The 11,440-nt window shown below is 54.3% G+C and overlaps 1 protein-coding gene across 4 annotated transcripts in view; it reads right to left on the reverse strand.

The window, feature by feature from the left end:
• Nucleotides 1-6,605, reverse strand: part of LOC138841569 (glucocorticoid modulatory element-binding protein 2) — a 47,695-nt gene extending 41,090 nt beyond the window's left edge. For 2 of the 4 annotated variants that reach the window (XM_070042322.1, XM_070042321.1), the window contains exon 1: nt 6,485-6,605. The gene's annotated coding sequence lies outside the window, so the exon portion shown is untranslated. The remainder of the gene's footprint in view (nt 1-6,484) is intronic. The other 2 variants (XM_070042319.1, XM_070042316.1) reach the window with 1 other exon arrangement.
• Between the last annotated feature and the right edge of the window lie 4,835 nt (nt 6,606-11,440).

Raw genomic sequence — 11,440 nt, forward strand, 5'->3', positions numbered from 1 at the left:
GACTCTTATCTACAGTTAACCAGCTGGAAGCTGGAAGTGAAGATGTGGCTCAAGTGGCAGGGCACTAGCTATGAGTGAAAAAGCTGAGACAGCATGAGGCCTAGAGTTCAAGCCCCAGTACAGCAGCATGGGGGGAAGAGGGAGAACCAAACCTAACAGCTGAAATCATAAAGCAACTAAGAGGTAAACACATTTGTGATATTGGATTTGGGAACAAAAGCATAAGTAATGAAAGAAGAAGGATTTTGCGCCCCCCCCCCTCCACTCAGTACATCTTTAGCTTACCTATGTAAGATCCAATGAGAGCTTAAAAGGAAAAAAAAAGAAAGAAAGAGACAAAAATGGCAGGGGTTGAAGTGTAGCTCAGTAGAGAGAAACAACATTTGATTCATCAAAGTTAAAAACTGGTACAGCAGGCCTAAGTAGCTCCCATCCATAACCCTACTTACTTGATAGCATTAGAAACAGCTTGGGCACCAGTGGCTCACAACTGTAATCCTAGCTACTCAGGAGGCTGAGAGCTGAGGATCACAGTTCAAAGCCGGGGCAGGAAAGTCCATGAGACTCTTATCTCCAATTAAGTACCAAAATAGCGGAAGTAGCACTTTGGTTCAAGTGGTAGAGAGCTGGCCTTAAGCTGAAGAGCTGAGGAACAGTGCTCAGGCCCAGAGTCCAAACCCCACAACAACCACCACCACCAAAAAGCTCAGGATGTCATGGTGTCATGTAGGAATAGGATACCAACTTGAAAGGTACCCCCACAAAGTTACTCTTGTACAAGGGTTTGCCACCAGCCAAAACTCTGCAAGCAAACATACAGAGCACAGGCTGCTCCCATTTTATTCCTGACCCAGCAGGCCCCGCCCCTCCGCTCTCATTGGCTGGGCTCAGGTTTACAACCTGCAAAGGAGGGGTATGGCTTAATTAACAAGATGCAACTAAAACGCCAAGAGCTTCTAACAGGATGTCTTTTTTTTTTTTGGGGGGGGGGTCCGGTCGTGGGGCCTGAACTCTGGGCCTGGGTGCTGTCCCTCAGCTCTTCAGCTCAAGGCTAGTGCTCTACTACCATTTGAGCCACAGCGCCACTTCCGGCTTTTTTCTTTTTGCATATGTGGTGCTGAGGAATCGAACCCAGGGCCTCACGCATGCAAGGCAAGCGCTCTACCACTGAGCCACCTTCCCAGCCCCCTAACAGGATGTCTTATTAAAGTGCTCAGGAAAAGGATGTATATAACTAAAATGTAATCAACAAGGGCCCAATCTGACCAAGGCAAGAACCCTTTGAAAAACAATTCTCTTAAGATTAACAGAAAAGAGCCGGGCGCTGGTGGCTCACGCCTGTAATCCTAGCTACTCAGGAGGCTGAGATCTGAGGATCGCGGTTCAAAGCCAGCCCGGGCAGGAGAGACCGTGAGACTCCTATCTCCAATAAACCACCAGAAAACCGGAAGTGGCGCTGTAGCTCAAGTGGTAGAGCGCTCACCTTGAGCTGAAGAGCTGAAGGACAGCGCCCAGGCCCAGAGTTCAAGCCCCACGACCGACAAAAAAAAAAAAAAAAAAGATTAACAGAAAAGAAGCAAACTACTTTGATAGAAGAAAGGATTGTCTCATAGTAGGCTAAGAATGGGAGGACTGAGGTTCGAGGTGGCCTGGCCAGATTAAGTTTATAAGACCCCCCCTTCTCAATCTAAAGCTAGATGTGGTAGTGCACGCGTGTGATCTCAGAAATGATGGGAAGCACAGTAAGTAGGTGGGCAAGAAGTCAGGTGCAGTAAAGCCAGGCACTGGTGGCTCACACCTGTAATCCTAGCTCTTCAGGAGCTGAAATCTGAGAATCGAAGCCTGAAGCCAGCCCAGGAAGAAGAGTCTCCATGAGACTCTCCAATTGACCACTCCAAAACCGGAAGTGGTGCGGTGACTCCAGAGGCAGACCACTACTAGGCTGGAGCACAAAGCTCTGGAACAGAGCCCAGGCAGAGTTCAAGCCCCACAACCACTAAAAAAGTAAAAAACAGGGCTGGAGGCATGGTTTGGTGATATTGTGCCAGGCTAGCAATTATAAGGCCCTCAGTTCAACCCCCACTACATCAAAACAACAAAAACAAAAACTTTTGTGCATCAAGAGATACTTTGAGAGTGACAGAAAAAACAGAGAATGGACGAAAGCACCAACAAAACAACTGACAAAGGATTAGTATTCAAAATATGTAAAGAACTCCTACAAGTGACTCAATTTAAAACATTGGCAACGAATTTAGACATTTCTCCAAAGAACATATGCCAAAAGCACACAAAAAGATCCTAGGCATGGGGCTGGGAAGGTAGCTCAGTGGTAGAGTGCTCGCCTTGCATGCATGAGGCCGAGTTCGATTCCTCAGCACCACATAAGCAGAAAAAAAAAGCGGGAAGTGGCGCTGTGGCTCAAGTGGTAGGGTGCTGGCCTTAAGCTGAAGAGTTCAGGCTCCACAACCAGCCTCCTGGTTCAAAGCCAGCCCGGGGAAGGAAAGACTGTGAGACTCCTATCTCCACTAAACCACTAGAAAATGGCAAGTGGCACTGTAACTCAAGTGGTAGAGCGCTTGCCTTGAGCTGAAGAGTGCAAGGACAGCACCCAAGCCAGAGTTCAAGCCCCATGACTGACAAAAAAAAAAAAAAGTCTTAATATATTACAACCACATGATTGTCCTTGAGTTCAGTCCCCAGCATTGGCTGGGGGGGGGGGGGGGGAATAGAATGTTTTCAAACAGTCCTTTACTATTCCTTTTTTGTTTTTGTTTTTGTTTTGTTTTTTGGTCCGGTTGTGGGGCCTGAACTCTGGGCCTGGGTGCTGTCCCTCAGCTCTTCAGCTCAAGGCTAGTGCTCTACTACCATTTGAGCCACAGCGCCACTTCCGGCTTTTTTTTTTCGCTTATGTGGTGCTGAGGAATCGAACCCAGGGCCTCAGGCTTGCAAGGCAAGTGCTCTACCACTGAGCCACCTTCCCAGCCCCTTTACTATTCCTTGTAAACCCAGAAGCCACCCAGCAGGTGCTTACATGGGAGAAGACAAACACGAATGGCTCCCACTGCCAAGGGAGCCTGGGAGCCCCTGACCCCTGCCTGGGCTGGGCCAGGCCAGGCCTCTGAAGACTGCCCTCAGGTGCTTCTCCGGCAGAAAAGGTGCAGTGTCATGGACACTGCAGACTGAGTGTCTCTAAAAGATCTTCTCCCACCAGTATTGTGTTTGAGATTGAGGCTTCAAAACAAAGAGCTTTTAGCCAGGCATGGTGGTACACACCTGTAATTCCAACACTTGGGAGGCTGAGGCAAAAGGACCAGGAGTTTAAGGCTAACCTGAGGTACATAGATCCTTTCTCAAATACGCCTATAAAGAAGATCAAACGAGCACTTAAGAATTTCACTTAAGGGGCTGGGAAGGTGGCTCAGTAGTAGAGCGCCTGCCTCCCACGCATGAGGCCCTGGGTTCGATTCCTCAGCACCACATAAGCAAAAAGAAAAAAGCCAGAAGTGGCACTGTGGCTCAAGTGGTAGAGTGCTAGCCTTGAGTTGAAGAGATGAGGGACAGCGCCCAGGCCCAGAGTTCAGACCCTACGACCATACCCCTTCCCCCCAAAAAAACAAAAAAACTCTTGGACATAAATTCATAAAAACAAGATAAAAGTGCTACTGTGGGGACTGGAAATGTGGCTTGGTGGTAGAGTGCTTGCCTGGCATTCATAAAGTCCTGGGTTCAATTCCTCAGTACCTTAGAAACCGAAAAAGCTGAAGTGGCTCAAGTGAACGAGCGCTAACCTTGAGCAAAAGAAGCCCAGGGACAGTGCCCAGGCCTAGTTCAAGCCCCAGATCTGGTGGGAAAAAAAAATGCTAGTGGGAAATTGGCCAGTATATCACATCCCAATATCAGACTCTCCAGATCAGAAGTATATTCTTATGTGGACGCTAGATCTAAATACACCAGGACCTGATAAATGATATAAGACTCTGGGAAATGATGTAAGACTCCAGGCATTCACACACAGTGAGACCAAAAGACACTCTTAGGAGAGGTACACAAAGGGGCAACGCCTTTGCGCAGCTGATCATTCAAAATAATCGTTACAGAAATGAACTCCAGGAAATGGAAACAAGGGTTTTTTTTTTTCTTTGTTGTTTTCATTTTATTTTTGTCTTATTTGTTCCTTTATAGGTCTTTGGTGGGGGGCACAGAAATGGAGGAACAAGAGTAAACAAATAAAGCAGTGATACTCACTAGACACTTGAAAAATGAACTATGTGGGTGGGGATGGGAGGGAAAAACTGGAAAGGGATGACAGTCAAAAAAATGTGCTTTTTACCTGACTTACATAAACTGTAACTCCTCTGTCCACCACTTTTATAATAACAATAAAGAAGAGAAAGTTTAAGTATCTTCCTTTGAGCCAGGCATCAATGGCTCAAATCCTAGCTACTTAAAAAGGCTGAGATCCAGGGAACCATGGTTCGCAGCCAGCCCAGGAAGAAGAGTTGGAAGCTTCATCTCCAAACCAATCAGCTTTTTTAAAGCTAGGCTGAAGGTATGGCTCAAATGGTAAAGTGCCAGCTGAGCAAGCAAGAGGCCGAGTTCAAACCCCAGTGCCAGCAAAACAGAAAAGTTAAAGTATTTTTCCTTGATTAAAATACCACTGGAGGGGCTGGAGGTGGGGCTGAGCGGACAGGGCCTGCCGGTGAGGCCTGGGCTTAAGCTCCAGCACACGGCCACGGAGCAGGAACTACCGGACTCCCAGCGCTCTGACCTGCGAGGGGCCCTTCCCTCCCAAGATCCTTTTGTGTTTACGTGCACACACAAACCACTCTGCACTTGGGGATCCTCCTTCTAAAAACTGTGCACTCGCTGTCTAGGCAGACACAAGCGAACAGCTCTGAACAGGCGGCTGCTCGGGGCTGGTGGCTCGCGCCTACCCTGGCAGCCACTCGGAGCCCGGGGTGTGAGGCCTCTGCGGGAAGCCAGGCACCCTTACCTCCAATTTAACACCAAAAGCTGTTAGTCTCGCTGTGGCTCAAGTGGCAGAGCGCCAGCCCCGAACGAAAAAGCTAAGCAAAGCCGGGCGCCGGTGGCTCCCGCCTGTCACCCTAGCTACTCGGGAGGCTGAGATCTGAGGATCACGGTTCAAAGCCAGCCTGGGCAGGAACGTCCATGAGACTCTTATCTCCAATAAACCCCTAGCAAACCGGAAGTGGCGCTGTGGCTCAAGCGGTAGAACGCTCGCCTTGAGCTGAAGATTGCAGGGGCAGCGCCCAGGCCCAGAGTTCAAGCCCCAGCAGAGACACATAAATAACGGGCAATCCAAGCCCACCGTGTTCTACCTGCCTTAGCCTCGCTTGGCAAGCGTGATGGGGCCGGGGGCTGGGGGCCGCGGGCGTGGGGAGGGGCGCGGGGCGCAGCCGGGGCCGGGAACGCGGGCAGACAGCGCGGGGCGCAGCCGGGGCCGGGGGCCGCAGCCGGGGCCGCGGGCAGAGAGCGCGGGGCGCAGCCGGGGCCGGAGGCCGCAGCCGGGGCCGCGGGCAGAGAGCGCGGGGCGCAGCCGGGGCCGCGGGCAGAGAGCGCGGGGCGCAGCCGGGGCCGGGGGCCGCGGGCAGAGAGCGCGGGGCGCAGCCGGGGCCGGGGGCCGCGGGCAGAGAGCGCGGGGCGCAGCCGGGGCCGGGGACCGCGGGCAGAGAGCGCGGGGCGCGGCCGGGGCCGGGGGCCGCAGCCGGGGCCGCGGGCAGAGAGCGCGGGGCGCAGCCGGGGCCGGGAACGCGGGCAGAGAGCGCGGGGCGCAGCCGGGGCCGGGGGCCGCAGCCGGGGCCGCGGGCAGAGAGCGCGGGGCGCAGCCGGGGCCGCGGGCAGAGAGCGCGGGGCGCAGCCGGGGCCGGGAACGCGGGCAGAGAGCGCGGGGCGCAGCCGGGGCCGGGGCCGCGGGCAGAGAGCGCGGGGCGCAGCCGGGGCCGGGAACGCGGGCAGAGAGCGCGGGGCGCAGCCGGGGCCGGGGCCGCGGGCAGAGAGCGCGGGGCGCGGCCGGGACCGGGGGCAGCCGGGGACACCGGGCGCAGCCGGCCCCGCCGCGCTTCCCGCCGGCAGACACGGGTCCCACCGGAGCCCCCGCGCCTCGTCCCCGTGGGGTCGCGGCCGCCGCCACGCCAGGCCCGCTCCGACGGCGAGCCCCGCCGCGCCCGCCCCACGGCCCCCGCGGGGGAGCCGCCCTCTCCCGCCCGCGGCGCCAAGATGGAGGCCGGAAGCGCCGCCGCCTTCGCGCGCCCGCCCGCCCGGCGCCCGCGCCCGCCCGCCCGCCTGACGCCGCCGCGCCTGACGCCGCCGCCGCCCCCGCGCGCCCGCCGCCCCTCCCCCGGCCTCCCCTCCCCCCGCCGTAACGTCCTGACGCTCCGCAGGGACCCCTGACTGGACGGCGGCGCGTGAGCGGCGCGAGAGGCCTCGCCGCGGGGGGCGCGGGCGCGCCCGCGCCGCTTACCTGGGGCCGCGCGGGCCTGCTCCGGCGCACGGCGGCGGCGGGGGTGGTGGCGGCGGGCGGCGGCGGCGGCCGCGGGCTTCGCTCCTTGTTGGGGATTCTTCGGCGGCGGCGGCGGCGGCGGCGGCACGGGCACGCGCTTCCTAGTGACGCAAGCGGCGAGGCCGCGCACGCACTGGCCAAGCAGGCTGGGCGACTTATTTGGCGCTCCGCGCGGAAGCGGGCGGTGCCGTGAGATAAGGCCTGAGGAGTCCCAGCGCGCCTGCGCGGCGAGCGAGCCCTAGCGCCACCTTCTGCGGGCTCTGGGCGCGCTCCGCGGCGGGCGGGGACCCGGGCCTGTCCTCCGAGCCGGGCCGCCGGCTGCCGGTAGCGTAGACAGTGCCTGCGCCCCCGCGAAGCTGCGGGAGCGCGCCGCCTGAGCGCTGCCTCCCTGATCCGGGGCCGGGAGAGCGTCCACGGGCCAGCGGCCCTGGGCGCCCGGAAGCCGGCCCGGCCCGCCGCGGGCGGGGCCCCTGCGGTGGCGAGGCCTCGGGCCCCGGCCGTCCGAGCCCTCAGCATGGGGGGTCACCTCTCAGCATGGGGGGTCACCTCTCAGCATGGGGGTCACCTCTCAGCATGGGGGGTCACCTCTCAGCATGGGGGTCACCTCTCAGCATGGGGGGAGTCATCTCAGCATGGGGGGTCACCTCTCAGCATGGGGGGTCACCTCTCAGCACAGGGGTCACCTCAGCATGGGGGGGTCACCTCAGCATGGGGGGTCACCTCAGCATGGGGGGTCACCTCTCAGCATGGAGGGATTGGGGGAGTCATCTCAGCACGGGGGTCACCTCTCAGCATGGGGGGGTCACCTCTCAGCATGGGGGGTCACCTCTCAGCATGGGGGGTCACCTCTCAGCATGGGGGGTCACCTCTCAGCATGGGGGGTCACCTTTCAGCATGGGGGTCACCTTTCAGCATGGGGAGAGTCATCTCAGCACGGGGGTCACCTCTCAGCATGGGGGTCACCTCAGCATGGGGGGTCACCTCTCAGCATGGGGGGTCACCTCTCAGCATGGGGGGTCACCTCTCAGCATGGGGGGTCACCTCTCAACATGGGGGGTCATCTCTCAGCATGGGGGGTCATCTCTCAGCATGGGGGTCACCTCTCAGCGTGGGGGGTCACCTCTCAGCGTGAGGGGTCACCTCTCAGCGTGGGGGGTCACCTCTCAGCGTGGGGGGTCACCTCTCAGCGTGGGGGGTCACCTCTCAGCGTGGGGGGTCACGTCAGCGTGGGGGGCACTCTCAGCATGGGAGGGTCACCTCAGCATGGGAGGGTCACCTCAGCATGGGGGGTCACCTCTCAGCGTGGGGGGTCACCTCTCAGCGTGGGGGGGATCACCTCTCAGCGTGGGGGTCATCTCAGCATGGGGGGTCATCTCAGCATGGGGGGGCACTCTCAGCATGGGAGGGTCACCTCAGCATGGGAGGGTCATCTCAGCATGGGGTCATCGTCCCCTCCCAGCTGAGCCCTCAGCATGGGGACACAGAGTGGCATGGAAGAAAGGCCGCAGGACCCCTGGGTGCCCCCACTCTTACACTTTGGTCCATCGGTAAGGAAAGTGCCAGTTTGGGACATGGCTGCTGCGCTGCTGGAACAGGTTCACAGCACACTTCAGGAAGGATTAGTAGAGTTGCATTTTCTTTCTGTTTTCAGCAGTGCTGAATGTACTCAAGCCAGTTATGAAAAAATCTTACTAAAAATTAAACATGCTGCCACCCTAGTTACTCAGGAGGCTGATATCTGAGGACTGTTTGAAACTAGCCCAGGGAAATAAGTCCATGAGACTCTTATTACCTCTAATTAATCTCCAAAAAGCTGGAAGTAGAGCTGTGATTCAAGAGGTAGAACCCTACCTAGCCTTGACCAAAAAAAAAAAAAAACTCAGGAACAGGATGCCCAAGCCCTGATTCCAAAACACACACACACACAGACATAAGAATAAACTTGAAGCCAGGTGCTGGTGACTCACGCCTGTAATCCTAGCTGCTCAGAAGGCAGAGATCTGAGGATGGCAGTTCAAAGCCAGCCTGGGCAGGAAAGTCCATGAGACTCTTATCTCCAGTAAACCAATAGAAAACCAGAAGTAGTGCTGTGGCTCAAGCTGGAGAGTGCTGGCCTTGAGCTGAAGAGTACAGGGACAGCGCCCAGGCCCAGAGTTCAGGCCCCGAGAAAATAAATAAAATCCTATCCACCTAGGAAGCTGATATGTGAGAATTGGTGTTCAAAAGTCAGACGTGGGGTTGGGAATGTGGCCTAGTGGTAGACTGCCTGCCTAGCATGCATACACAGAAAAATCTGGAAGTGGCGTTGTGGTTCAAGTGGTGAGTGCTATCCTTGAGCAAAAGAAGCTTGAGGATAGCTTGAGTTCATGCCCCAAAATGGGTTGGGGGGGGGGGGAACGGGCAGGAGGGGCACACGGATTGTGAAGAAAAGTCCCAACACTCTCATCTCCAATTAATCAGTGAAATGCTGGACTTTATGTGTGGCTCAAGTAGAAGATACGCAGCTGTTAACGGAAAAAGCCAAGCACAAGCTCTGAATTCAAGCTGTGGTACCAGCACAGGAAGAAAATGTAAATGAGATTTTGTCCATGCTGCTGTTCGGGTTATTGTCGTGTTTATTGTGGAACTAAATGACATTAATGGTCAAAATGTTGAAAGGGTCAGGGCACAGGGATTGAGGGACCGCTGGAAACATGGTGGGCCTGCTTCTTGGTCAGAGGGGAGCTAGGACCCAAAGTCGGGGGACCCCATTTCCCTTCTTCACCCATGCTCCCTGTCTCCCTGTTCCTCCCTGCTGCCACCCAACTCCAACTTCTAGAAGGCCTGAAAGGGAAATAGATAATGTGAGGTTCTTTCTGCAGGACCCCATTGATCATGGAGATCAAGCATTAAGCACCTCCAACTGCAGCTTCTTTCCAATGCCTGAACTTAGTCTTCATTTGCATATGGATGGTCCCTGCAGGTGAGCTCTGTCTGCAGAGGGTATGGGGAGTGCTCTCAGAAGGATTAATTTCCTTGTGGGGCTGTTTACATTCATGTTCCCTTGGAAATTGCATGTGAAATCCTAATCCACCAAAATGTTTTTATAAAAGGTAGGACTTTTGTAAGATTACTGATGCACTTTTAAAAGGAACACTAGAGAGATGCTTTGCCTACCTACAAACAAGTACAAAGTAAGAACATGCTATTTCTGAGCCAGGGAACAGCCCTCTTCAGGCACTGAATCTGCCATTTCATGATCACGGATTTACAACCTCCATAACTGGCAGTAAATTTCTGTTGTGTTTAAGCTACATTAGGTTTATTTTGTTATAGCAGCCTGAGCAATCTAAGACAGCCATTGTTAAGTGAGCAACCAGAAAATAGAAAAGCTTCCCAAAAAAGATGATCCTTGACAGGGATTGTGAACCAGCCTGAAGGCTCTCACCAGACACAGCTGGTGCCAATGAGCACCCGACAGTTGCTAATAGTTCTGGAATATGGTCAGAGCCACATACCACACAGGAGTTCATGTAGGAATGAGAGTGAATACTTCATCAAGTAAGGGGAAAACAGGACAGTTCTTCCTTAGAGTGGAATTCCAGTAATCAGCATTAGTGGCTGTCACTGGCAGTTGTGAAAAGTAGTCAGCAAATTTGACATGAACAGGATTTGCCTGGTCTCCCCTAAGATACTTATATTCACTTTATGCTACTATGGTAACTAATTACTTCAAATTTTGTGGCTTAAAAGTTTTTAACCAGTTTTGGTGGCTGATACCTATGTAGGCTTACCATCTATTCAAAATACCAGAATAATAGGTGGCCTGTAACACTTCTCTTTGCCAGAAATGCCTTTCAGTTCCTATCTCCATATATCCATGAAGAATTTGCAGTTTCTTAACATCCCAATGGAGAAATACAAATCGCCCCTTGTTGTCCTTTTTTTTTGTTTTTGTTTTTGTCAGTCGTGGGGCTTGAACTCTGGGCCTGGGCGCTGTCCCTCAGCTCTTAAGCTCAAGGCAAGCACTCTACCACTTGAGCCACAATGCCACTTCTGGTTTTCTAGTGGTTTTTATTGGAGATACGAGTCTCACAGATGTTCCTGCCCAGGCTGGCTTTGAACCGAGATCCTCAGATCTCAGCCTCCTCAGTAGCTGGGATGACAGGCATGAGTCACCAGTGCCCAGGTTGTTGTCCATTTTTGTAACTTAACTAGCTGCTGTGATTCTTCCACTTGTCTGCTTCTAGTGGCAGTCTGTCCCTTAATATTTATTGATTTTAGTTTCCCAGTCTCATCTACATTGCCTCAAAAGAATGTGGAATTGCCACCATTTGGGAAGACGACATGAAATAAGATGCTGGAAACATAGAAAATCTCGGGGCTGGGAAGGTGGCTCAGTGGTAGAGCGCTTGCCTTGCATGCATGAGGCCCTGGGTTTGATTCCTCAGCACCACATAAGCAAAAAGAAAAAAAACTGGAAGTGGCGCTGTGGCTCCAGTGGAAGAGTGCTAGCCTTGAGCTGAAGAGCTGAGGGACAGCACCCAAGCCCAGAGTTCAGGCCCCACAACCAGACCAAAAAAAAAAAAAAAAGAAAGAAAATCTCATGAAATGTACAGTCCTCAGTTAATATAGTGTCAGGATTATTTTCTGGTGTAACTGGATTGGGCACATGTAGGATGCTTACGTTAGGGAAGACTGTGTGAAGTATATGTAGAAACTCTTATTTTTACAACTGTTTATATGTTTGAAGTTAGTGCATGATGAAAAGGTTTTTCTTTGTTGTTGTTTTCCAGTCCTGGGGCTTGAACTCAGGGTCTGGCACTGTCCTTGAGCTGCTTTTGCAGTGCTCAAGGCTAGCACTCTACCACTTGAGCCACAGTGCCACTTCCAGGTTTTTCTGTGTATGTGGTACCAAGGAATTGAACCCCAGGCTTC

Source organism: Dipodomys merriami, unplaced genomic scaffold (assembly GCF_024711535.1).
Source record: "Dipodomys merriami isolate MVZ:Mamm:240054 unplaced genomic scaffold, mDipMer1.0.p SCAF_322, whole genome shotgun sequence".
NCBI lineage: Eukaryota > Metazoa > Chordata > Mammalia > Rodentia > Heteromyidae > Dipodomys > Dipodomys merriami.